Source organism: Dermacentor variabilis, chromosome 7 (assembly GCF_050947875.1).
Source record: "Dermacentor variabilis isolate Ectoservices chromosome 7, ASM5094787v1, whole genome shotgun sequence".
In the NCBI taxonomy this organism is placed as follows: Eukaryota; Metazoa; Arthropoda; class Arachnida; order Ixodida; family Ixodidae; genus Dermacentor; species Dermacentor variabilis.
The window spans coordinates 90,581,430-90,606,968 of NC_134574.1; the positions used below are offsets into that span (position 1 = coordinate 90,581,430).

Consider the following 25,539-nt stretch of genomic DNA (forward strand, 5'->3'; position numbering starts at 1 on the left):
GGATGGGCGCAAACTTCGTACTGTATTGTCAAGTAATAATGATGGTGAAGAAGGCAGCAAAACTGTGATTAACAAAACTAGCGTTTTATTGGCCGAACTTGTGCCATCAAAAGCAGGCTACACTCAAAATAACAACGATAGCGGCGAACACACTCGGCCATCGTCAAAAATCTGATCAGTGGGTCAAGCACGTCGGCTTTTATACATCAGTCGCCCAATGTTCCAGACTAATCGCAGGGACCCGCGTGTCTTCCACTAAGTTCTACACCATTCGCGTCATGCGATGGAACTACATAACACAAGGTTCGGTAAAAACATACAGCTAGAGTGCGATCGGAGATCGTTGTTCGGCGCGTTCGTTCGGTTACCGGCGCGCGCGATTGGCCCACTCCGCGCCGACGTCGCCAGCCGCAGGGCGCGGCCACGTTTTTGGTGACGTCAAAATGACGACAACCTCCTGTCAATCATCTTGCCACCGAGCGCGTCGTCTGCTAGGCGCCGAACCCGACGGGAGTTGGGAAGTCGTTAGCGATCATCGCTCGTTACGAGACCGCATTCGCATGGCGCGTCTAGTGTATCGCATTGGATACAAACGGCGGCTTCGACAGATGAATTGTACGTTCGGATCCGATTCATAGTTTAATTCGAGAAAAATGGCGCTTGCGTTGGGAACTTCGGTAGTTGCGCTGGCGTCGCTCGAGGAGGAAGGAGAGCGAGTAGGCGGTGCGAAGCGCGTTTGAAGAAACGGCAGAAAGCGAATTGCGGTGTCGCTTTCGTTTCTCGAAACAAATAGTGTGTTGGTTGTACAACGAACTGGACCCCATCATCGGTGCCAGTGAGCCACGGGAATGTTGTTGCTGGCTCTTGAAAAGTGCGCCACTGTTCCCGTCGTTTCTTTTCTCTTTTTTCTTATCGTTGTGCGCGACACCGCAGAGAAACTCATAGTTATAAATTGTAGTAGCCACACGTACTAATATTTAAGTACCTAGTTAGGCTTGAGAAGAAAAAAGTACATTTTTATATAAAGATTTCATTGCTTCGAAAACCAGAAACATTCCGTTTTGTAGTATACTGTCTGCAAGCAGAGGACAAACAAGGGCAGTAAACTTCGGGGGAGTTTACCGCTTGCTGATTGGCTGCTCTCACCACCCAGTTCACAGAAATTTTCCATACTACCACTTTGTGACGTTGCACCGACCGAACAGAATGCGTATCGCACAATGATCTCCGATCGCGCCCCTCATAGAACCATAGATGACTTTCGAGAAACTTCCGATACATGCAGGTGCGTCCTCCGCTGTGCAATAACATTTGACAGGTGGTGAAACGTGGTCGCCCGATAAAGATATACAAGCACACGTGTCAATACCCCCCTCTTAAAAGCATCAACCCAAAGCCGCAAACAAAGGAAATAAACAAAACATCCCTAGCAGAGAAACAACAAAATAAGGATGTTTGTCAGCGTGCGTAAAAGGGCTTAAGATGGACCACGTAGACCACTTCAGGTGGTACGCGACGCCGCTGTGAATGCGAAAACCGTCCGGTACGACCTCATAGTCCACTGCGACAATACGTCGGATGACCTTAGCGCCGCAATAGCGCCGCAATAGTTTCTCACTGAGTCCTCGTCGGCGTATCAGAGTCCAAACCCAAACAGGTTCACCGGGATGGTACTCGTCGTAGCGCCCTCAGAGATTGTAGTGTTGCCTCTTGGCATCCAACTGGTACTTTATCCGTCGGCAGGCAACTGTAGGGCTTCTTCGGCGCACTGGAGATAGGTAGCGACACAAGATTTTCTTCGTCGGTGACGTGGGGCAGCATGGCGTCGAGAGTCGTCGTCGGGTAGAATGTCGGCGACGGTCTTATTCAGGCGCTCCGTAAGGCAATTCGTCTGTGGGTGGTAGGCAGTTGTCCTCCTGTACCTTGTCTCAGTGCACTGAAGAATGGCTTGGGTGAGTTCCGCTGTAAACGCCGTTCCTCTGCCGGTGATGAGGACATCTGGGGCGCCATATCGCAGGCGGATGTTCTCGACGAAGAATTTTGCAACTTCGGCTGCGCTACCTTTCCGCAGAGCTTTCGTTTCAGCGAAGCGGCTGAGGTAGTGCGTCGCCACGACGATCCACTTATTTCCGGTTGTTGACGTCGGAAAGGGTCCCAACAAGTCCATCTCTATCTGCTGAAATGGTCGGCGCAGGAGGATCGATCGGCTGTAGTTAAATCCCACAAGCCTTGTCTATCGTGCCTTGCGTCACAGACAGTGTTTGCATGTCTTGACGTAACAGGCAATGTTGGCGATCAGGTGTGTCCACTAATTCCTTTCCTGTATCCTCGATAGCGTCTGGAAGAATCCGAGGTGCCTAACGATCAGATCGTAATGCAGGACGTGCAGTACTTCTGGACGCAGCGCTGAGGGAACAGCAAGAAGATTTTTGGCGCGGACTGGTGAGAAATTCTTCTGTACTAGTGGGTTGTTTTGAAGCGAGAACAAAGACAATCCTTGCTCAAATGCCCTTGGGACAACGTCGGTGTACCCCTCGAAATACTCGATGAGGCTTTTGAGCTCCAGGCCTGCTCGTTTCTGTTCAGCGAAGTCTTCCGCATATACTATTCCAAGGAAGGCGTCGTCATCCTCGTCATCTTGTGGCAGCGGGTCAATGGGGGCACGTGAGAGGCAATGGGCATCAGAGTGTTTTCGTCCAGACTTGTAGGTTACCGTGATGTCGTACTGTTGTAGTCTGAGGCACCACCGCGCCAGCCATCCTGAAGGTTCCTTTAAATTGGCTACCCAACACAACACGTAATGCTCCCTGACGACTTTTAACAGCCTGCCATATAGACAACGGCGAAATTATGCTGTAGCCCAAACGATGGAGAGGCATTCTTTTTCGTTCGTAGAATAATTGCATTCCGCTTTTGACTGCGACCGGTTAGTGTATGCTATCAGCCGTTCAAGTCCGCCTTTCCTCTGGACTAGGACGGCACCGAGGCCTAGGCTGCTCGCGTCAGTGTGGATTTCGGTATCGGCGTCCTCGTCGAGTGCGCTAGGACCGGCAGCGACTGCATGCGTTGTTTGAGTTCTTGAAATGCGTTGGCCTGCGTAGTATCCCATTTGAACTCGACGTCACATTTTCTCAGATGAGTCAGCGGCTCAGCGATGCGTGAAAAGTCATTGACAAACTGCCTGTAGTACGCGCACATGCCAAGAAATCTACGCACTGTCTTCTTGCCGATGGGCTGCGGAAACCTTGCGATGGCAGCTGTCTTCTGCTGGTCGGGCGGACCCCAAATTTGCTTATGACGTGTCCCAGGAACAGAAGCTCATCGTAGGCGAAGCGGCACTTTTCCAGCTTCAGAGTGCACCCTGATGACTTGATGGCCTTTAGTACTGTCGCAAGCCGCCTAAGGTGATCGTGGAAATTTTCGGCGAAGAGGAGGACATCCAAATAAACAAGACAGGTCTGCCATTTCGATCTTGCCGACACCGTGTCCACGACGTGCTGTTACGTTGCAGGCGCCGAGCAGTCCGAATGGCATGACCTTGAACTCGTAGATGCAGTGGGGCGTGATGAAGGCAGTCTTTTAGCGATCTCTCGTCCACTTCCATTTGCCAGTAGCCACACTTCAGATCCATCGACGAGAAATATTTAGCGTTGCAAAGCCGATGCAATGCATCGTCTATCCGTGGGAGGGGGTATACGTCCTCCTTCGTGATCTTGTTAAGTCGACAGTAATCGACACAGAAACATAGGGTTCCATCCTTTTTCTTCACCAAAACTACATGAGATGCCCACGGGCTTTTCGACGGCTGGATGATGTCGTCACGCAGCATTTCGTCGACTTTTTGCCTAACAGCTTCACGTTCTCGCGTCTAAGCTCGTAAAGGCTCTGATGGAGTGGTCGAGCGTACTTTTTGGTCATTATGCGATGCCTTGCGAGTGATGTTTGTCGAATCCTCGATGACGTCGAAAAGCAGTCTTTCTATCGTGAGGCGTACTTATGGGCTGCTGCTGCTTGATGATGGGGAGACTTGGATTTTTGTCGAAGTATGGTTCGGGAACTGTGGTAAGTTTCCGCCCGTGCTGTTTATGTGTTCTCTCGCTCTGTCCCCGCCTTTATTTGCGGTCAATATGATATGCAGTAAATTCCAACTAGGCCAAAGTGAAGTTCTTCTGAAGAATCCGATAGGTCGAACGCATTGTTGGTTTCCACAATTTCCTCGATGTATGCGATCACTGTGTCCTTGTTGATGTGCTTGAACTCCTGGCTGAAGTTTGTCAGCAACACTTTCATTTTTCCTCCATGCAGATGACCGATCCCTCTTTCGGCACAAATTTTACGGTCGAGTAGTAGACGTTGGTTACCCCCGATGACGTCTTCTACGTCAGCGGGTGTTTCGGTGCTGACGGAAATAATAATGCTGGAACGCGACGGGACGCTCACTTCATCTTCGAGCACACTCCAGGCGTGGTGACTGCGAGAGTTCTCCGGTGGTATTGCTTGATTTTCCGACAGCGTTATCGATTTCGCCTTAAGATCGATGATTACGCCGTGTTGGTTCAGGAAGTCCATGTCGAGAATGTTGTCTCGTCAACGCAGTTGGAGGATAACGAAAGTGGCGGGGTAAGTCCGGTCATGAATGGTAATTCTTGCCGTGCAGATTCCAGTCGGTGGAATGAGGTGCCCTCCGGTCCGAATTTTAGGGCATTCTCGTGTAGACTCAACTTTCTTCAACTGGGCATTCGATGTGTCTAGTCATGACGGAGTAATCGGCCCCTGTGTCCAATAAGGCTTTGACTGCGTTCCCGTCGAGATGCAGGTCGAGGTCGGTGGTGCTTCGTCTTACGTTACTATTAGGTCTTGGTGTCGGATCACGGCTGCGTCGCGTTGAGCTGTGGCTTGTACGTGGCGTCGTCAGGTCGTCTTTCATCGGCGTATTCTTTGCTTCCAGACTTCGTAGGGACGGCGGCGTGTTGTTGTTATGTCATTGTTATGTCGTCGATATAGTCTCTTCGGCGTCTTCGTCGGCGGCCGAGGACCTTCGTCAGTTTGACGAACAGCAGTCGCACCTCCAACGGTTGCTCCATCGGTTTACGGATATGGGCTCGTAGAGCGGCCTCAGGCTGGGCCAGTGTATGGACGACGCTGCACCGACAGATAGCGGCCTGGTGACAGTGAACGGGACTATCGTGGAGAGCTCCACTGAGTAGCGGCAAGGTAGTCGGTGATATCGCAAGGTTGTTCGCCAAGCTGTGGTCGCGGCGCGTTAAAGGTGAACCCTCGCAGTCCCATCTGCCGGCATGGGCATCGCCGGTAGACGTGACCCACTTCTCCGCAATGGTAGCAGAGCGGGCGGTGGTCAGGAGCGCGCCAGTCGTCTGTTTTCCTCGGGTAGCAGCGCTGGGTGACGGGTGGACGTACTGGCGGCGGCGGCGGTGGACGACGGAATTGGGCGTTACAGGGCCTTGGCGCAGACGCGGAGGGGGGCCTTGAGGGCGTGCGACGGCGGCGTAGGTCATCGCTTCTGGCGGCGGCTAGAGTAATTGTGGTTGCACCTCAGAAACTCCAAGCGATCACTGACCCTCTTCTTTTATGATGTCGGCGATCGAGGCCACATCAGGTTGTGACGAAGGCAAGACCTTGCAAAGTAATTCGCGCACAATGGCCCTGATCGTCTCTTGAAGGTCGTCAGAACCCAGTCGTTGGATGGCACACCGCGGCGTTAGCGCTTGTCAGTTATACTGCCGAGTGCGCATTTCCAGAGTTTTCTCGATTGTCGATGCCTCTGTACAAAACTCAGCTATGGTCTTGGGCAGGTTGCGAATCAGTCCAGCGAAAAGTTCTTGATTGACGCCCCGCATCAGGAAGCAGACTTTTTTCTCATCCGACATTTCTAGTTCGGCGTGCCCAAAAAGACGGGCCGTCTCCTCCGTGAATATCGATATGCTCTCATTGAGGAGCTGTACTCGGGCTTCTAGTAGCGCTTGGACGCGCTATTTACCCACGACGGTTGTGAATGTTTGCAGGAAGCCGCTGCGGAACAAGTCCCACATCATTAAAGTGGCTTAAACCACGTCCTCGCGGCGTCTTTGAACGCGAAATGGACGTGCCGCAGCTCGTCGTCGCTGTTCCAGCTGTTAAACGTAGCGACTCTTTCATACGCCTCCAGCCAGCTTTTCGAGTCCTCGAGTGTGGAACTGCGGAGCGTCGGTGTCTCATGGGCTGTTGCAGAACTATTGGGGACGCTGCGGCTGCCATTGGGGCGGTCTAGGCCATGATCTTCTTTGTCGCCTCTGGTAGAAGTCAGTGTTCCGGAGGTAGCTACTGAAGCCGGCGGCTTGCTCGATGTTCCGGGACGACCTTGGTGTTGTCTTTGCGGCTTGTCGGGGGCATCCGGTAAGTGAACGTAAAGCACCTCCACAAGACGTCACGTAATAGTGACAGTGAAGAAGGCAGCAAATTGTGATTATCGAAACTAGCGTTTTATTAGGCGAACTTTTGGCCCTCAAAAGCAGGATACACTGAAAAAAGAACGATAGCGGCGAACATAATCGGCGATCATCGAAAATCTGATCAATGCGTCAAGCGCGTGGGCTTTTATACATCACTTGTCGAATGTTCCAGACTAATTGCTTAGACCCGCATGCCTTCCAAAAAGTTCTACACGTTTCGCGTCACGCGATGAAACCAAATAACACAAGGCTCGGTAAAAACAGAGAGCGGATAGAGCCATCGATACCTTTCGAGAAACTTCCTATACATGCGGGAGCGTCCTTCGCTGTACGATAAAATTTGTTAAGCGGTGAAACGTGGTCGCCCGATATAGATATACAAGTACACGTGGCAATATTTCGTAACATGAAAGCGAGCATATGTTAGGACACATCAGGTCCACGCGTGCGAGACAACTTTCATGATCTGCACCTGTTTAGAATTATCTCCCAGACACCTGTAACTTAGGACCAAACAATGAAATGTTCCTTACCTCAGTAAGGAAGCCTTCATTGCGGTGAGGCCTCTTTATGTCACTCTGAAAGCTTCCTTACTAAGAGTCCCTCGGTTAAGGATTCCGCAGTGCTTGCTCAGTGTAAGGTAGCTCCGAGGTTGCCTTATGCGTCCTTACGCCGTTCCTGGCCCTGAACGAGCGCTCCACCTCACTGCTTAGCCACGTGACGTTTCCTTGCGCATGCGCGCTGTCGCCTACTTGCGGAGAAGGGCGCGCATGGTACGTCTTGCCAAGCATCTTCGGTTCAGTCACGCGTGCGGCATGAAAGTGTTGCTAGGCGTTGCACGACGCCGGCGTGCCAGCGTTACTGGAGCCCATCAAGTTTTGCACTGTAATGTGGTACATTTTAATGTTTAGTGAACAAAACTAGAAGAAAGCGTCCACGTATCTCCATATTAGTTCCCCAATTTAAAACTTGTGCGACGATGCAACATTACTTTATTCAATATCGGTGTTCGCGTGAAGCTTTTAAGAAATCATCTCGAACCCAGGCATGCGGCAACCGCTCCTTACGGGAGGACTGGCGAAGGGAGCCTTCAGAGTACGCTTGCTTCCTCCATCGGTCCTCCGCTCTCAGGAGGCATTGTGTAAGGTTAGGAGGCGCTCGAAAGAAAGGAACGTTTCATTGTTTGGGCCTTAGCCCACGTTCGAGTACGTGAGATGCACATCTAAGGATGGTATGTAAACTTTGCTGATATACAGAGTGTTTCAGCGAACACTTTCAAAAGTGTTCGCTGAAAGTCAATTTTACATCTCAATTTCTTGTGCAAGTATTGTACACCCCTTCGAATAGACCAGCTCATGAACTAGAATTATGAAATCAGCCACAGGCAACTTTCAAAGATTATTTAAAGCGTTCGCTGAAACACCCTGTATATGGGACAATGTGCCAGATGTAAATGATTTGACTTACTCATTGCGCAAGGATGCACAATGCGCATACCGTTTTCTATCACCACAGGTACACCCTTGAGCAAAAGTATACGGACCACAAGGTCGCCAGAAAGACTGAATTCCTTCGTAATCGACATGGAAAAGATAAAATTGGCGGTTGCACTGGGAAGTTTGCAATGGCAAGATTGGACTGTAGTCCTTAAATTCAAGTTTCATTCATGCGCAGAGTGGAAAATTGGCTTCATCGCGCAATCCGCGCTTTGTATACTTTTGCTCACGGGTGTGCGTGTATGTAACAAGATGTCCGTTAGCTGCAACTATTTTGCGTGAACTCGCACATAGATCACAAATTTTCTGCTATAATATATTAAAATACTTCAACTACATTTTATTCTCGGCATCTTGTCGTTCGTGATGTAATGTACATTAAAATGGAGATGTTCTTTTGCTTAGTATTCGCTGGGCCAAGACATCTGTATAGTAAAGACATAATGAGAACAGGTTTCTATATTGAGACCTTTATTTTTCAAAAGTTGTGGTTATTTAGGCAAATAAACAAAACGAAAGAGAGGAGCCTTCGGTCCAAAAAAAGAAACATCTCCATGTGTAAAAGAACATTGTTCTTATTCCTTCAGTCATTCTTTCCGGTATTGAATTTAAAAGAAAGGTCGTCATCGTAACTTCTTTGTTGTTACGCTAGTTACTACTTGTATATAATTCCCAGTTCATATACCTTGAAGTAACTCTCACACATTAAAAAAGTTAACAAAATAATTCACTTAGTACATTCTTAAATATCTACTCTACAGCAAATCTTGAAGTTTCTTCATTGTAACCGGTGAGCTTGCGAGGTTTAGATACTTGGAATCAATTTACCTAACGACACCCCTTCGGAGTTCTGTGCCATCAAACTCGCTATAAAGATACATTGTTGTTACAATTAGTATTTTTAGGGAAACGCGTTTTCATGCAGTGAAGCACAAAAGTATCTGGGACACCCTTGTATTTCGTTCCTGACTTTCGGAAATATCTCAGAACTTTATCCTCAAGTATCATTCCACGGAAAGGCATTATTAAGTTCATTATATGTTTAAATTTCTCCTTCTAGTATTGACCACTCTTCGAATAATCCAGCTCAAGATCAAGAATTTCGCTATCTGCAGCAGGTAACTTTTTTAGATTTTGTAGAAGTTAAAAATAAGCAATCCGTACACGTTATGGGTAATTTTTTTTTTATCCCACGCGAAAACTGCATTTGAAATTGCTAGCTGAACCTGCTAATAACAGTTAGTATCTTGCTTAGTCAGCAAGGTTACTGTCTCTACTCTTACCTACTGCAGCGGTACTACGCTAGTAAATAGTGTGTTATAAGTAATAGGTACAACGGCATTTCTAAGAGTTCTTGTAAGGAATGAATCAGCGAAAAACAAGCACCGAGATTTCGAGCCTAGTCAGCGTCCATTTCCTGACTAGACATGTTTTTTTGACACCTTCAGGTTGTTTTCTGGAGCTTATCTGTGTAGGACAGTACAGTAATTTTATGCGAACTTACGGTTCGTTGATGCCGGAGATGATAGTCACGGCTTCGTAACCCTTGATTATAGATAAGTGGACACCACCGTAGTCTGGAACGATCTTGTGCTGTGAGTTGCTGACTGGTTGGCTACGAGTAATGCTGTCCTGTATTTCTTTCACAAGTTCTGGAAAGCCCTGTAAAGGTGCGTTTGTTGAAGTTTGTTAGACAAGGAAAACACGCGCTGTAATTGAGTGTTCACATAGGCTGAATACGCAGACCTGTTTTTGTCGGGGTCTACCATTTACTGAAGGAGCCCACTTGCGTTTATTCTTGTATTCTTTGGAAGTCACATATTACGAAAATTGATTGAGTCAAGTGACGCGATTACACCTCTTGATGTAAACCTAAAGAAAGGCTAGTGTCCTGCAATAGCGCAAGTAATCAACCTAAAGAGAGGGATCTTCTCACTGCGCTACTAGCCAGTTTTACAGCGAAGCTGGTAAGTCCTAGTTTCACCAAGACTCTGTCCATGTGTAGACACAAAGCTATGATCCTCGGGATTGGCTACCGCACGAACGCGCTCGTGCCACTGGTCCCGCGTTCATCGTCACCATAAATTATTTAGACTGCTAGGTGACAATAATGACACTGCATTAATTAATGGAGCAATCATTCAATTAAGTAATAACGTATAACTATTAGGTAATTATCTTTTATTCGTACAATAATTAGTTATTCCGTTTATTAATGGTCAATTATATACCCTATTGCAAAAACCAGCATTTTCAAGTGCCCTCCGGTGTGCAACCAGCACCAGTGAGAACACTGGATCAGAGCTAGGTCACACTGGACGAGAAGCTGGTTTCAGTGCTATGACGCTGGGGCGCATTGGTTTGTGCTGCACACGCACTGGTTCTCACCGCAGTTCGCTGGCTCGCACTGGAAACTGCGTTGGTTGCGTTTCTATGGAAGGTACGAATATTCAACGCTAGATACTAATATCTTGTCCTAAATAAGGCTGTATCTTCGGGTCATAAACGTATACTTCGTGTCGCAGCCTGGTTCATGCCCTCTTTATGCATACGTTTATTTGACATTGAAAATCGCTTTCGATTTTTGCATTTCCCTTTTGACTGGGTGGGTAGCAATATTCTTGACAAAATCACACGCAAACGCATATGACGCCTCGTTCTTTGGTAGTTTGTACGCAACCGATGACTGTGAGTTGTCACTGTGTTAGCAATGTTGTGGAGTCGACACGAAACGCAAAAGTCGTTCAGGCGCGCTCGAACGGACTCCCAGGGAGCCTGCGGCTGATTGATATTACGGCACCAATCCCGAAGCTGAGGCAATTCGAGTGCTTCCACTTTCCCTAGTGTACTGAACGATAATAGATAAAAGGCTCTAAGGCTCAAATACATTTCAGCAATCGCCCGGTGCCCGCGCCAATATCGTTCTCTTCCACCGAAGCTTAGGCCTAGCGTACCCGCCCAGTCCGTCTACACGCTACCCGCCCGTCTGGGCTCAGGACTCACAAGTCTGACATGGTGAAATATATATGTTCCAACAGCGGCATCGGTGTTCTTAAATAAACATTTTTTTTCGTGTCTAGAGTGTTACCACAACAAGCGATCAGCGCCGATGTGACGCTATATAAACATACGTGCATGCACTGTCCCCAAAGTCGGCCAGCACTAGCTTACACTCCTCTGACGAAGATGTACGACTAGACAGACGCGTCCATTGAAACAGATCGTTGAACGCCGAAAATGTTGCATGTCCCTTGCCCGAAGAACAAGAAATGGCTACCAAAATCGGCAGCAACAGTCCATACAGCGACCCTGTGTGGCGGTTCATTGACGACTTCTTCGAAGTTCAAATAGCAATCGCTAAAGGAAACCGGTGTTCTGGCACTTCCAAGCATACTATTGAATATAGACAACAACGTTTTCTGTCTGATACAGTCGTACGCTTTAGTTGCGGGGTTATTGCGCATCTGGAATGTCTGCGCGAAACGCGTCTGCGAAACTAAAAGTGTGCCAGAGTGTTGATATGGCAAATTATGGACACCATGCCGTTTGCTGGCGTTGTTTAGTGTTAAAGTACCGAGGTTTGGGATCAGTAGATCACTGTTATGATGGTTGACGAGCGGAGGCAACGCCCCTCCCGTAGTGAACGACACGGTCGTATCAGCCGAAGAACGCCGGGTTTATTCACGCTCGGAAATATAAAGAAAAGGTCAGGGGAGAGGGAAGGTGTGATAGAAAGAGTGCCGCACTAAAGGAAATAGCTTACTTCACAAGTTCATGGCTTACCGCAGTCATAACGTCGAATCCTGGCGGCGACGTTTTTATTTTTACTTTTTTTTCATTGCAATAAAACGCTCTCTGTTGCTTTCTGCATTCAAAAAATCTATACTACGCCCAAGCACTGCCTATTTCACGCACTACAGTACCCAGCGCCCCAGCATCTAGAGCGCAACACTGGGCCCATAATCCGGCATGGCACTGGGCACTGTGATTTGCACTAGGGCATTCATAAATAAGAAACACGAAGACGTAATCAATTTTACGGACATGTTGTCAAGGGCTAGTTCGCACAGGATCGTGTCCGTGCATGGAAACAAAACTCCTAATTTGTGGGCCGATCCCGAAGACAGTGCAATGCCGGGCCAACCCGCGGCGGAGGAGCAGCGCGCCGTTAAGGGGCCCGCATGCAAAACTTCGCTGATCTACCTTCTTCTCAGAGTGGGAAGGCACTCAGTGCTTTTTTTTAATGAATCTGGTCAAAATGGCTGTCAATATAGGACGCCCATTCGTAGACATTTAGAACTTCAATTCTGTAAATCGCAGAGCAAATCAACACCATAGTATTAGCTACACTATGCATCACTGCGCAATTTGCGGATTTTAAGAATTTATTGTTCCGCGTTCAACTTCTACCTATGACTTCGCCAATATATATTATATTATAATATCAGGAGTATATTGGCTGTCTCTTTCATACTGATTGATGAAACATCTTACTGTATCAGTTACCAATAAAACAATGAGGCCGAATTTATTGAAAATAAGTACGCACCATATAGGAGGAAGTGAACTGATTTGCACATGGGAGAAATATTTTGCTCTAAAGTTGATATAAAGCACATGAGAATGGATCATCTCTGTTTTCTTTTTGTGGAGGGGGGGATAACCAACCATATGAGAGATTTTGGTTCCCTTTGTTGAACCAAAAAGCAAACGTCCAGATTTAGTGGCTGTGAGTGCATTCTTTAAGATATACATTCCTTAAGAAAAATTCTAGAGAGGTGCAAAGTTTTCAAGAACCCATGAAGCTTAAGATCACTCAACAATTTAAAATAATGTCACAATTTCTATTGTGTACGTAACATTGCGTCAGAAGCTTGAAACATTTATGGAATATACAAAGCTACAATACTCCAGTAATTGCGGAGTATGACTTTTGCACTCTTAGTCAAGTCTTGCCTCCGTAAAAGCCTCCGTAAAAGCAGTATTTTCTAAGTTCTGCTGACACCGCATATACCTGTACTTTCAACCCCTACTATACAAGACAAAACACGGGTGACCTACTTTCTGGTCATGGCTGTATGCGGCCGATTAGGGAGCGCAGCACCTTTAATCGGCCCTGCCAAATTGGCGCCAGAAAACGCGCGCTGATGCGCCGAGAGAATGTTAAAAACGAAAAGCTGTAAGGAGCGGAGAGCGAGACACCTGCTTTGACTACTGCGGTCTCAAGAGAGCAAGAAAAGCAAAAGGTGGAACTAGGGAACGGATGCACTGAGAAAGAAGTAGCGGTCTTTGTGCGCTCCTTAGAGTATTCGATTGGCAGAAAGAAGAAAAGGCTGCGCCGGCTGGGAAGGATTAAAAACATGGCGGAAGCTAGCTGGAAGCGTCCCTTGCTGCCGCTGGCAATTCTTGTCATTTCTTTGTACCAGCGAGCTAAGTGTTCGTGTTGAGAATTCATCTGGCCGCGACGATAAATGCCCTCAGGGATCTCCGTGGTGTTCAATTCCACCGAGGTTACAGGAAATTGCAAGAAGCCAGTGCAACCACTACAACTTGTGTAAGTGTTCCGACCACGCAGGGGCGACCAGCGGCGGCGGGTAGCCATGTGCACTGGATCAGGCGGGTGCGAAGGTGTGCGCGATGTACAGCAGTGAAGCAGCGTCGATTCCGTAGGTTAATTATCGCTTACAATACTCTGTGGTTGCTAAATGTTTCATTTCTGGCGTCGCATTCTCTCAAGCCAGCAGATAACTAATCTCGACAATTCATACGTCTTTACGCGTACTACGGACACGCCCATCAAAGCTTGGTTGTACGAACTTCCTATAACTGCAGCCTCAGTTCCGTTCTGTTACCTACAAATGCATTATGTCAGCTCTTCTTTTTTTTCTTGCGCAGCCTGATGACCTAATCGTCGAAATATCATGCACGAATGTTTGTTTGCACCTGCACTTAAAGCGGTGCTAATAAGCCCATGAAGCGTTGTAATCATGACTTATTCCGTTTTTATCACCGCTTTGCGCACCTAGAAGGAATTCATTGCATTTTTTACTTGAAATTTGTCGAAGGACGGTAATGTTTTGAAACTTTTTTGGTGTGTTACGTACTTTCTGTTGTGTAGTGTGTAGATTTGCGACGATTTCTTCCTTTCCTGTACAACGCATCAGGTCGACTAAAATTCAAAGTGTAATTTGACTCCGTGCATGCATCACGCGCAAATAATTATTCATCGCCGGCAAAACAGCAGCTCCGAAGTGCTGGTTTGCTCTAGCAGCAGAATCACCCACGCATGTCCTCGAGGTGAGCTGTACACTCGTTACTCGGAAAGGAGGCGAAGTTTTATGCCACTGGCAAAATTCCGAAAGCGTAATGCGTGACGTACAGTGTAGTGGTTTCCAGTTTCCTGGCAGCCTGAAACAGTTATGTTTCTCATACCTGTGTTGTCTCGTAATCTTCGCGAAAAGCAGCGCTGCATGTCAAAAACTATTTTAAACGAAAGCAAAACATCAATAAGGCAAAAATTTTGCATATTGTGAAACTACATAGTGTTGATTTTTATCTAAGGGATGTCAAGTAGTCCCACCCTATTCATTAAAAAGACTACTTGAGAGCCTCGGTTTCTGAACGTGTCAAATTTCACATTTTTTGACATTCTCATCGAAATATTTTTTTCTATACAGTAATAATGTGCCACAGTTGTAACAACTCCCCCAGTGAAAGCAGAATGCCTACCCCTCCAGTGAAAGTTCAGAGGGGCCCAGAGCATTGTTAAGCAAAGATCAAGCCAGGAATTGAGGTTCGTTACAGGGAGCAAAGATCGTATGCGTATGATGAACCACAAGAAGAAAAAGCTAATAGTTTGAAGTACATGAGTGGGCTGGGGGCTGAGCAAACAACGTGTTTACTGATAGCATGCTGATAACAATTAAGCACGTAGATGCGCCGTAACGTCACCACAGGTACAGAAACATCTGAGAGCCATGTCACTGACTTGGGTTCATTTCTCAAGAGTTCACAGTCATTGAGTTAGTTTAGGTGAGTGTGAATGGACGAAAGTGGAGTTGAATGCCTGTTCCCGTAAGGGGAAGAAATTAGTGCGCACGAGTGACAGCTGACACGGTGACCCGATTAGACATTACCTGCAAGTGTGGAAAAATATGCCTGACAAAAAAAAAACATAAGTCCATGTGCAGGGCTTGGATTTTCAAGGGACCAGTTTTATGGGAAACGTCTTGTGCATACTGTATAAAACACAATTGAACGTATTTTCCTTACTTTTGTAACTTGCTCGCCGCACTAGGTATATTCGTCCTTATTGGTATCACTTATTACTTTGTTTACAGTAGGTAAGGAGTCATTTCATTCAGGTCAAGTAGAGATACACTTGGCTGGTAATAATCTAGTGAAAATTCAAATACAACGCTGTAACTTGAAAGGTCGGACACAATCACATGTCTTTGAGTAGTTGAGCCGAGTTATAACAAAAGGAAAGAAAGGTGCGCTAAGCAACAAGATGCAGTGTTTTACAGCAACATCGTTCATGTCAAAGGGCCGAGCAATGCAAGGCAGCTTGCGCACAGTCTGGACAAGGGTTCTCTTCTCCAACATGCTGCAAATACAACCGCAATGAGGGCATTCCCATAAAAGGTCTCGGATCCTCTTCTTGCTGCCACAGAACTTTATGGTAAACATTGAGACAGGTTTCGAGCAATATCATTTTTGTATCGGCTTTCAAAAACTGTTCAACAATACATAGCCCAGGGTCTGGGTGCCACCGTGTCTGGCATTTTCTAACACCAAGTGGAATTTCTTATTCCTTCCAGGTACGACTATCGCATAGAGTTCCAGGGGTCATCAGGACATGGAAGCTTTGACATCTACAAATGCTATCGGATGTGTTAGTGGTGAAGACGCAATTATGCCAAATAATATGCATATTTGGGAAGGCTTCTTTCCCTATTAGCATTGCACACATATGAGCCTCACTTAGAGTTCTCCACCGCTATGCAAAGACTGCGACATCTAAACAATATGAGCTCCACAGGACAATAGTTTTTTATGTTACTTGTCTCTAAAAAGCGAGAAGAAAGGGGGGTTAACCAAGGGGCCAGATTTTTATTAGTCATATCATAAGAAGCCGACAAAGACTGACACGAAGGACAACATAGGGGAAATTACTTGTGCTTAATAAATGAAATAAAGAAACGTTAAATTAATGGAAATTAAAGTGCATGAAAAAACAACTTGCCGCACGTGGGAACCGAACCCACAAGCTTCGAATATCACGAATTTCCCCTATGTTGTCCTTCGTGTCAGCGTTTGTTGGCTTCTTATGATTTGTCTCTACGAAGGGCTTGTAATTCAAGTACGTGCATTTTTCATGCAGCCCTTTCATTCTTTTTTTTTCCAGACTTGTCATGGGTCTTTTCATTAAAACTACGTGCACTTGGCTGTCTAAAGCCTCCATAGATAACAAGTGTATGATATAGATAACAAGTGTATGTACACTTCAATAAAGCAGGCAAGAAAGTTGGTAACCAAGTACAGGGCCACTGGAAGGAAAGCAATACAACCAGGAGTTATCGAAAAGAAAGTGCTAGAAACAGAGGCGGCAAATTCGATGCAAAAATGGAAACGAAAAAGCCATGAAGATATACAAGAACGAAAAGAAATAAATTAGGAGGAAAAATATGTACGATTAAACGAAAAAGACTGCCTCGCTAATTGAGGCTCGCGCTGATTGTCCAAGGACAAAAACGCACCGCAGCAAATATTAAAAATTAGATGACGCATGTGCCTGCTGCAACCGAAATCTGCATACCACTCAGCATATTCTAATGGAATGCAGGGGATTCACCCTGCTAGACCAGTACGTAGCATACAACTTCCAGAAGGGCTTAGATTTAATGTAGACGGAAGTACCAACCGGTCATCAGACGATATAAGCAAGAAATGTTTTGAGTATTGGTGGAAAAAAGCACGGAGGAAAGAGACTGATACGACCTAATCCATTTCAGCCATAGGCAGCTGTACGAGGCAGATAGAGAAGTTTGAAAAGATGTATACAAGAATGCTAGCAGGAAAAGCATTCATAGCATACCTCAGTATACTCAAGCAGGATAGATGACGATTTGTTCCCGCCCCGTTTCAAAGAGGATACCAATAAATCATCATCATCATCAAGCGGGTGAGAGGAGCCAAGCTGCATGCACGTTCAAGCCTTGGAAGTACATGTCACTATGTTGCTTGAATGTGAATCGCATTTACGTCGACATTCATCGCTAGATAGATTCGTCCGATCTTTTTACTCAGTTTTCATACGTTGATGTTCTATAAAAATGGGAGGCGGTGAAAACCTTAAAAAGTCAATCTGTAGAGGGATTCCTAATTATGTCCTTCTCTACAAGCTTAGACTATATAATGCCGGTCTCTTACTTTGTCGGGTGCATCTCCATCGAGGTCTGGTAACTTTGCAAGCACGTTGCTCAGGCTCTGCTTCAAGCTGCCGAAAGAAGACATCAGAATGCGTCAAACTAGGGCCGACCGACAAGGAAGCATTATTGGATTGCGAGCAATTACCGCCAACTATGCCTGTGCCTGCCACGTCCCATACTTTCTCTCTCTCTCTGTCTCTCTCTCTCTCTCTCTCTCTACTGTTTATCTCCTTATCTCTATTCATGCATATACATAGAGGCAGAGACTTTCTTCCGGCTACGCTTTAAGCGTAGAAAATTTTCAGCGACGTTACAAGGAGAACAGAGTAAATATTTAATTACAATGATGTGCACCACCAAACGATTGGTGATCAAAGTTTACAAGTTTATATATAATGATATATGCGCATTCATCCTCGGTTGTAGTACTGGCGAACTTAGCTTCCACCTTCGCCAAAAGCAATCAAGGTAAAACTTATTTATTTTTCTGCCCGTTTTGACGGCGAAGATTCTGAAAGAAAAATAGCGCTATCGGAATGGCAAGTTTTCGGTAGAGAAAAAAGGCATGTAATCAGAGGTACTTTCTATGGTTTGCGTAAGAGCCCAGCTGCGTGACGTTCGAATTCTTTACAATTTATTTTACTAAAGCGCTCTCAATGCTGATCCTCGACCTCTAGCTCAACATATAACAGGATAACGACCAAACAGCCGGAGCTACGTTAATCTCCCCATAAGTCAGAAATAAAAGGGTGCGCTTTCGCGAAATCTTTGGGAGTCCGAATATTTTTGTTAGGATTAGCGAGCGTAAAATAGGCCCTTCAGCCTCCAGATTTCGTATATATGGTAAAACGAAGGTCGTTTCCTGAAAATAACTTCCACCGGCGGCATAAATATTTATGCCACGTCAGGCCAGACATCCTAAGTGCAACAGTTTTAATGACAGATACTGATCTCCTAGTGGTTATTCAATAAATTATGAAACTAATTATAGTATTTGTAACATGTAGATGAGCAAGTTATTAGGTTGAGCGCGTCATATATGGTATAAGCAACTATAGTAAGTTAGAGCAGCGATGCAGTCCCAATCGCTGTACTTCTCCTTGAACAGGTGTGTGCGTCTTTGAGTGTAGTTTCACGCTGCATTTGAAAGAGGTCGCATAACCGATGATGACTGGCGACCACGGCGACACTCGTGGCGACTAGTGTCCCATCAGGGAAGTGCTTCATGCCCATCGAAAAACCAAGATTTCTCGCGATTCGCGCCGTTCAAGTCTGCTCGCACTCCCGTCGCCCCGTAAAATAATAATAATAATAATATTTGGGGTTTTACGTGCCAAAACCACTTTCTGATTATGAGGCACGCCGTAGTGGAGGAATCGGAAGTTTTGACCACCCGGGGTTCTTTAACGTGCACCTAAATCTAAGCACACGGGTGTTTTCGCATTTCGCCCCCATCGAAATGCGGCCGCCGTGGCCGGGATTCGATCCCGCGACCTCATGCTCAGCAGCCCAACACCATAGCCACTGAGCAACCGGGCGGGTGCCCCGTATAATAGACACCACCCGTATGAAAACGTCCGTTTACTGTGCCCCTCATTCGTTCGGCACGTTTTCCAGTGCACTCGCGCGACTGAAAAGTTTACCAACAATCGCAGCAGTTGCTTTCCGACCAAAGGGATCATTTGCGACTATTTGTGACCCGTCTCTTTGCCGCCAACTTGGTCGCGCGACCTCTGTGTGTAACCAGTATGAATGCACCCTTAAATGACAATGTCTGTCATTACTTCTCCTGCTAAAATGAGTTGTAATATTTTCTTTTGTTTAGTCAACTCCTATCTCTAGATTCAGGGCTATGTTCACGATCATTATTTTGTGATCAGTTGTCGCTATATTCAAAAATATTTGCCTCTCCACGTAGTAAAATTGCGAGAAAAATTACTAGAAGACCGAGGATTTTACATCCCTTGCTGTCTCGGCGAGAATGTGGTGCAGAACTTAAGGCATATCGAATACGTACGTGTCTCGAAGGAATGAACATAAGCAATAAAGATCTTGATAATAACATTAGTTTAGACCTGGCGGTTTACTTCTGAGCAGCCTACGAGAAGCCGGCCCCACTGGTCTCAAGCGGTGCGCAAGGGCGCGTAGATGTGATATCAGCCATAAATATTTGACTGCGATAAATTAACAGGACTGAAAAGTTGCGCAAGTTCGTTTTCATTCAAGGTAAAAAACTGCCCTTATTGAACACCAGACAAATCACGTAATCGCACATACACAAAGTTATCAAGAATGCCGCCCATAAAAAGGAATGGAAGGAAACTGCGCATCTGCAATTGCATTGAATTGAACTGAAGTTTATTTCTTGTTCATTCAAGCGCAGGTAGACTGATACTAAAGGCATAAAGCCTGACAAAGATCTCAACCCCAAGAACGGCAGGTTTGACAGCAGATCACACATATATGCACAATTTTGCGCGTTACAACAGCGTTGGTTACTGTGAAAATTCATGGCAGCAATGTCCATGGTCATTCGATTTTTCAAATGTATAGTACAATGTGCACCAACGGCTAAGTACAAGCAAGATATTCAGATTCTAATGGTGCGCTAAAATTGTACAATTATTCACGAAATAAACGTCAGCGAATATATGGAGCAATATAGAGCAACAACCTGCGCAAAAAAAAGTTTAAAAGAAAATAAAACATCCTAATTGTGTGCCAAAAGTAATAAAACAATGGGAACAGCAGGTGGATGGAAACATATTTGTGTTAATACAAAACCCAACAATAGATATTAAATGAAATCATATGTGAATCCTAAAAAGAAAAATATGTAATTTATGGAAGAAACATTTTTCATTTTACTACACGCATTTATTCAATCTTAAAGTATATGTCTTCCCTATCTAACCAATATCTTATTCCTTCTTTAAATGTCTGTAAGGAATAAGATATTGGTTAGATAGGGAAGACGAATACATTAAAATTGAAATGCGTGCAATAAAATGAAAAATGTTTCTGCCGAACATAAACTGCACGAATGAAGGAATGAATATATGTACCGCACGAACATAAGTGCAGAGCCTGGATGTATCACAAGGTGCAACAAGATGTGAGGCGCTGAAAAGTCTTTGCACAGCAACTGCGTTTATAGACCGTTTTACTGAGGACGCCGCCATTTACGATCACGGCGCCGTCTATCGACCGACACTATGCTGGTATGTGGGATCGCGCTGGAGGCTGAACCGCAAAAGTGCTGCTGACGAGTGGCAAGTTTTCGAAATTTCTCGAGAGCTTGCAACACGTTGTTCGGAGTGGGAAACATCTTAGCGTGTCATTACTAAGCTTTTAGCTTCGATATAGCCGCAATATCGAAGGGCGACGGCACTAGAAGCGCTGCCGCAGCTCTGCCGACGATAGAACTAGAAGAAGAAATAGAATTATTATTATTAATGCTTATGTAGCCTTGAACTCTATTAAGGTATCGCTCCGGTGACCACAATCAGCGGTGTCTCCATGTTTCATGCGGTCTGCTTCACAAGCGTACATCCGACTCCAGGTAACCGCGAAGCTCGGAGGAAACGCGTTTTGCTTCCTTCCGTGCTCCTAAAATTTTCTAGTTAGGATTTTTTTAACTGCGACGAGGTTTAGTGTCGTTCACAACGTTGTGTAACGCTAGGTAAATCAAGGCACTGCAGGGGTTGTCCGTAGCACGGGGCTCGCTCACGATCACGGCACGGTCCTTCGTCTTCCTCTTCAGACGGCACACAGACAGAGGCGCGTCTGCTTCATTACAATGCCCCGGGAGCGAAGCGTAGCCATCCTGGCGACTCAGGACGCGGAGAAGATGAGCGGGTCGTAATACAGCTTTAGGCGGTTAACATGTACTGTCTCTCGCCCACAACGACGCAGGTCTGGTGACACGGTGAGCTGCTCGACGATGTAGTTGACCGGTGAAGTGGCCTCGTTGATACGGTACGGACCGTGATAACGGGCCAGCGAGTTTGGAAGAAAGGCCAGGAATGAGGGCTGGTATCCAAAGCCACACAAGCGAACAAGGAGCAAAGTTGTGCGGTGGTTGATGAGCACGGTCATGTCTTGTCTTTTGACGTTCTTGAGTCTGACTAGTCAGGGCACGTACCAGCTGACAGCAATCTTCAGCATATTTGGCGACTTCGGAAAGCGGAGTATACTCTGTAGCGTCAGGTTGGTACGGCAGCAGGGTGTCCAAAGGGCATGAAGGCTCACGGCCATACACAAGCAAAAAGGGGGAAAAGCCGGTGGTCGCTTGCGTCGCGGTGTTGTACGCGAACGTAACAAAGGGGATGAAATATACATCCGCAACATGTCGTCAAGTGTGCGATTGTAGCGCTTGGTCAGACCGTTAGTTTGGGGATGGTACGCGGTCGATTTGCGATCAATTATTTTGCACTCAGCGAGGAGGGCGACAGGAAGACACGGTTCCTATCACTCAGTAACTCTCGGGGAGCACCGTGGGGAAGAACAAAATTGCGAAGGATGAAAACACCAACGTCACAGGCAGTCGCTGCTGGCAGAACTGCAGTCTCAGCGTAGCGAGTAAGGTGATCTACGTTGACAATTATCCACGGATTTCCACGCCGGCTGCATGGAAACGGGCCGTAGAGGTCGATGCCGACGCTGTCCAACGGATGAGACGGGCATGGTAGCGGCTGCAACGGTCCTGTGAAACGCTGGGTAGGTGTCTTGCCTTGTTGGCATATAGTGCAAGACTGAATGTACTTTTGCACAAAGTTGTTCATGACTCTCCAATAATAGCGCTGACGCAACCTTGTGTAAGTTTCGAGGACGCCGGCATGAGCGCTTAGGGGATCAGCGTGAAAAGACGCACAGACGTCAGAGCGCATACGACGAGGTATAGTGAGGAGCCATTTGCGTCCGTCGGGCATGTAGTTGCGGCAATATAGAATGCTGTCCCGCACGGAAAAGTGGGTTGCTTGGCGACGCAGTGCTCGTGTCGAAGGGACATCAGACGGAGCGGCAAGGTAGTCAAGTAACATTGCAAGGGTTGGGTCCTTGCACTGCTCTGTGAGCATGTCTGTGATGGTGAACGGTGACAGGGTGGATGAGGAAGCTGCCAAAGACGCCAAGTCAGGCGTCCGTGGGGAGCCAGACAGCGCGTCAGCGTCACAGTGCTTGCGACCGGAGCGGTACATGACCCGGATGTCGTACTATTGCAAGCGAAGCGCCCAACGTTCCAAGCATCCGGACAGGTATTTCAAGGAAGAAAGCCAACAAAGGGCATGGTGGTCAGTAACAACGGCGAAAGAACAGCCGTAATGGTAGGGGCGAAACTTGCTTAGTGCCCAGATGATCACGAGGCACTCCTTTTCTGTGACGGAGTAATTTAATACTGCTTTCTTTAGAGTACGGCTCGCATAAGCAACGACGTATTCATGATAGCCAGCTTACCATGGCGCTAAGACGGCGCCAAGGCCAACTCCGCTGGTGTCAGTATGGACTTCCGTGGGAGCATCAGGGTCGTAGTGGCGAAGAATTGGTGGTGAGGTCAACAAGTGGCGCAACTGCTGAAACGCTGCATCACATTCAGGTGACTACGCTGCTATGCCGTTACTCGCGCAAAGTAAACTTGTCAAAGGCGCCACGATGGATGCGAAATTGCGTACGAAGCGACGAAAATAAGAGCATGGGTAAATAAAACTTCTGAGGGTTTTGATAGACATGGGCATTGGGAAGTCTGCAACGGCGCGGAGCTTGTCTGGGTCCGGGAGGACACCATCTTTTGAGATAACGTCACCCAATATGGTTAGCTTTCTTGCAGAAAAATGGCACTTCTTGAGGTTAAGCTATAGGCCGGCAGAGGCGAGACGGGTCAGAATGTCATGCAAGCGAGCGAAGTGTGTCGGAAAATGGGTTGAGAAGACGACGATGTCGTCTAGATAACATAAACAGGTCTTCCATTTGTGGCCGCGAAGTATGGTGTCGATCATACGCTCAAAAGTAGCAGGCGCGTTGCACAACCCGAAGGACATGACGTTAAACTCGCAAAGGTGTAACTAACGCGGTTTTCGGACGGGCAGGCTCGGCCATTGGAACTTGCCAGTACCCGAAGCGCAGATTCAAGGGAATGAAGTATTCTGCGCCTTGTAAACAGTCGAGAGCGTCATCGATTCGAGGCCGTGGATAAGCGTATTTTCTCGTTAACTTGTTTAGGCGTCTGTAGTCGACACAAAAGCGAATGGAGCCAACTTTCTTTTTCACCAATACGACAGGTGAAGACCAAAGACTTTGAGAGGGACGGATGACTGTGCGTTTGAGCATGTCGTCCCCTTGCTCCGTGATGATTCGGCGCTCTTCGGCGGAGACACTATACGGGCGCTGTCGCAAGGGGGAGCGGAAACCGATGTCGATGGTGTGAGAAACACCGGTGGCACGGCCCAGTGGCGTCTGATGGCAGTCGAAAGAAGAGACAAACTTGTGAAGGAGAGCGATAACTTGGCGGCGATGAGGTGGGGAAAGAGCAGGGTTGATGGCGTTGTCAAAACCCACTGAAGGTGATGAGCCGGAGACTGAAGCGATGGCGTCAACGTGATGGAGGGAGTCGGTAGGAACATCGAGGTCGTCGACGTAGTCGACTGCCTGGAAGTATCCTACGGTCTCTGCACGCAGTAGGCTGATGGGGTACTGGTAGTAGTTGCTGAACTGCATCACAGTTGACCCAGATGTTACAGCAAGCACGGCAAACGGAAGAACAATGCCCTTGTGTTGAGCAAACACATCGGACGGCGTGAACACTTGAAGTGGCGTCAGATGCGGCATTAGACGACAAGCCAACAGCCATCGACGGCTCAGGGGGTATGGTTGTGTTGGCATCAACAGTGAGTTGATCTGGCACCCGGGCATCAAGCTTTACAAAATAAATAACCGTAAAATAACTCCACATAAAGGGCTGTTAACCTGAACAAAATGAGCTGATGACAGTGGCAGCGAATATGCCACGATCAACCAGACAAACGCGACGCGTTGATAGATTATGCTCACTCTTAGGTCTCCAAGGATGACTGTGCGTGCAAGGCCACCTAGCCTACTCCAGAGCGCTGAAAAACGAAAAACTACTCTTTGCCACAGCAATTTTATATTTCTGTAGCAGTGCCACGCGCGATTAGCGGCGTCGACAGATTGCTGGGGAGGTGCAGAAGCACGGGAGAGCCCATGTAAACTAGGGCTGGCCGGCACACGGTAGGCGTGGCTTTGGTTACAGAATGGGAGGGAACACCTTCTTTTCTTAGTCACGTACTGTTTTCATAATACGTTATCGCTCAACTTCAGCCAGGACGTTGGTTGCCAAGCATGATAATCTTTGAACACGTTGGGACAGAGCAAGTTTAATGTGCGTGCACGAAGAAATAGTTCGTTCATTCTCAGTAGTGGGCCGACTCGAATACGCGCCTTTCCTTCATATCCCAGTTTGATCATGGGTTCCCAGTTCGTCACCATGCGATCTCTGGGAACAAAACCTTCCCAACATACACGCGATGATATCAAGTCCTTTCTGTTTATGCTGGAAACACACAACGGACGCTTCTGTTTTTTCACAGCGGCATTGTCCACAAAGCCGCCGCGGCTGGTCATGCACTTCACGCTTGTTTCGTAAAGTTATTTTCGCAGTCAAATAGAGCATAGTGGCGGCCCATCGACCTCGAGCCATCTGACATCGCAGAAATTTCAGACAGAACGCGTTCGCATTGTACTAATTCGCCATTAAACTGCTGCCTTTCTAAGCTGCCGCAGGGGAGAAAGCGGAATTCGCACATACCAATGCGAGGAGGAGAGCGGCGCGGCGCGCTAGTTCGAGGATGCGTTCCTCCTCGCCGGTAAAACGGTGCATAGTTGTCCATCGTAGGGGTGCTGTTTGGTTTCATTACCTAATTTCATCGGTATTCTTTTAAAGTGTATGTATGTGTATTATCAATAAAGCGTCATTGTGAGTCTGCGCTTGTTCGTGTGTTCTGCCCATCCGTTTTCTATTTCCGGCGTTTTTCACAATGAATGACTTGTTCAGTAAAAATATGTACGCGTTGGAGTACTAGCACAAAAATCTTAGATATTCTTTGTTCCGTTGTAATAAATACGTCATTATGAAAGTTGCGAAACCGTGAG

General features: G+C 46.9%; 1 protein-coding gene across 1 annotated transcript in view; it reads right to left on the reverse strand.

The window, feature by feature from the left end:
* Positions 1–25,539, reverse strand: part of LOC142586931 (uncharacterized) — a 68,445-nt gene that overhangs the window by 35,591 nt on the left and 7,315 nt on the right. The window contains exons 2-3 of the mRNA XM_075697807.1: positions 17,378–17,444; positions 9,450–9,607 (exon numbers count right to left, since the gene is read on the reverse strand). The gene's annotated coding sequence lies outside the window, so the exon portion shown is untranslated. The remainder of the gene's footprint in view (positions 1–9,449; positions 9,608–17,377; positions 17,445–25,539) is intronic.